The sequence below is a fragment of the Plasmopara halstedii genome (genome assembly GCF_900000015.1).
Source record: "Plasmopara halstedii genome assembly, contig: Scaffold_555, whole genome shotgun sequence".
Taxonomy (NCBI): domain Eukaryota; phylum Oomycota; class Peronosporomycetes; order Peronosporales; family Peronosporaceae; genus Plasmopara; species Plasmopara halstedii.
Genome location: NW_020187475.1, coordinates 109767 through 112832, shown reverse-complemented (window position 1 = coordinate 112832; position 3066 = coordinate 109767).

The window sequence follows — 3066 nt, the reverse complement described above, 5'->3', positions numbered from 1 at the left end:
TAGGAAATCTGCGCGGTCCCATACAAATATTGTAGAGTTAAGATGTCCGCTACCATACATATCGTGCCCTCTTGCAGATAATAATAGTCACGCATGCCATACACCTGATCATATGCTCGAGATTCTCTCACCTTTACCTGATGTATCGCTCGGTCATCTGGTTGCCTTTTTAACTGACTGATGGACACTGAGAAGCATTCTTTAGCCAACAACGAGATATCTGAAGGTCTGTTTGACATCTCATAACATAGTTTTATACGTGCAGATTCACCAGTATGATCTGATGAAGCGATGTGATAAGTAGATGGTCTCAAAATTGGTCATAGATGACAATGTAATGGTCGTATCAGTCTTAGCGACAGGGGTGTCTATTGTTGTAAGCATTGACTATTTTTAATTTGATTTCATAATACCCGTTCATTATGTATCCTGAATGCAGTCACTGCAAATCTAAAAAAAGACCTGTTGCCAAACATAAAATCGCACAATGGTACGCCAATACAATTGCAGATTTTGGTATTCCAGCCAGAGTCATCTCAAACAGATTACGCTGATATCTTTCATCGCTGATCCAAACGCGACTGTCGCGATCTTTGTGCAGCATCATTCGAACGTCATTGAGAAACTAAGTGCCGTTACGTCTTGGAGTCTGATGATATCTGCAACACTGAGATCAGCACTTATTTTGTCATTTTGCGACACTGCGAAAAACACCTCTTTTTGGGCAGCCACTGCGCCTGAAATTTCACTCCACCTGCTCTTCTGACCATAATTGCACTGAGAATTCACTCCCGTGCGCCAACTTAAAGGAGAAGAATTAATCAATTTTCATCAAAAGCACGGTCATCACGACCGATGCGGTAGATAAGAACGCCGAGGAAAGAAACCTTTCCACCAATTTTTCTCAGTCCTGATCAAACAATTTTGCTCTGATTCTGCCATGCGCAACCTGGCCGTTTCTAAAAAGGAGGCTTTTACTTCTGCTCTTGCCCGTCAGCAAGATATGTTTTGAAGCCTTATCGTGGAATCCAGGAGAATTCTAGCTTGTGGTCCACAAACTGGATCTGGCTCAAGGATTCCGATTTGTTTTGCTGTAAGCGCGAGAGTCATCGTCACGCTTGCCAAAATCACGTGATGATTACATTATCAGGCAATCCGAAGTCGCTCGCCAGCTGATGCGCAGCTAATAGTGTTAGCCTTTTGCTCACACTGGGACTGACCTTCTACATCTCAGTCAGAATTCATTCCTCGTTGCGCAAGCGTGTGTGTTGTGCTTGGGGATTGTTATGAACGGCACCCTTTTACACCCGGTATCACTCCGAGCGATGTTCAACGACATTCGATTTTCCTATGACGATGTGGCTGATAAGCACGCCAGTCTAAAGCATATTTTTGTCCTTGTGTCATGGAGTTACACGTGATCAGCGTCAACTATATATGTAGTGTATTCCTTAATTCTGTCTTATCATAATTAAAGGCACTGCTCATTTTAGGAGAGGTGTGAGGCCTATTGTCCAGAATTAGTGTTACTTCATTTTTTTCTCCTCGTTCGCGTAAATCGACGGCTCGCTAAAAGTGAGCAACACGCGATGAAGCGTGTAGACCGATTAAGTCTGCATCATTTTGTGCGTATATACAGACGAGCCATTTCCGTTACTCCTTGCCCAAGCGACATGGAAGGAGTTGGAGTGCCACTTGGTCCATCGGTACCGCAAACTGAGGTGTTGACGAATTGGATATTTCCTCGTTAAGCGAAGATGACAAGTCATCGAAGAAGCTGCTGTAGTCAGTTTTCTCTAGTCGTTTCTTCAAATGGTCAGAAGAACACGGCCGTCAGTTTCATGCATCATGAAATTATAGAATCTTGGAAGCAGGTAGTAACCCTTATTTCTTAGCACAGAACGTTGCCTCTGAAGTGTGTCTTTGAATCATTGGTGAAAACGAGCCTCTCTTACGATGGTTTGTCAAGTTGAATACAGCATTCACTGCATGACATCTGCGAGACCCCTTGTAGCAAATATTGCTCGCGATCTCTAACCTTGAGGGTATATGGTTGAGTGTATCGTAAGCGTTTCCCCGATCAAAACTGTTTTCCAAGCTACGAACACTTCAATACAAAAAAAGAGTGTGTTTGAATCATCACTGAGTTTGTGCCCATGCCGAGTCCTTGGAGCTTTATCTATGTCGATACGATTTACACTTGTGCTCGCCACTTGGTCAACGAGCCAATTAACGTTCCAATGCAAGCTGTAACATTCATGGCGATTTCGAATGATGGTCCGATCCGAGATATACTGTTTGTTAAGAACTACTAGGCACTGAGGGATGCCAGTAACCGTGCGATGGAAGAAGAGTACAGCATCAAGTAGCTCAAGTTAAACGGCTTCGCTCCGAGGCAAACGCGTCACTAGACTGGTACAAGTGATGGTCCGGGGACAAGGGACATCTTGTACATTCCCACACCGGAAAATGAGCATCCCCGTGTTAATGGAAAGTAATTTTGTTGTGGAAAGCCGGGTGATATTGCTCGGAACTGCAGAGCGTATGTGCCGAGTCGGCAACGGACACAGGGAGCTCGTTCGGATAAACGCGGACGCTATGAATCTCGTCGACTCGAATACTCCCAAGAGTAAAAATCGGGAGCGACCAGTAGAGGACTCTATTTAGGCTCGAAAAGTACTGGGATGCTGCGGATACTCAGAGCTCTGACCTTAACATGCATGCTGCACAGGCAGTTTTCACCATGTATGATACTAGTGTCATACAAAGTGTAAATTTGATTGGACAAGATGTCTTTGAAGATGGTTACTTGCAGCTGGGCTGCCGTAGCTTTGCGCTTTGAGGAATCGTAAGTTAGGTCACCGACCTTCGTTCTATACTTAGAACAAGTACGAGTTTAGCGGATCGCAATCCGTTTACTCTAAGAGTAATTATTGCCTTAACCCAAGGCTAATTAACTCTAATGTATAAATCAAAAACCGACTTGATTTAATATCTGCGGCAAAGCCGCCTAATTTTCAATGTATAGATTCTCCTAAATATATATAATACATGCATAATACTGGA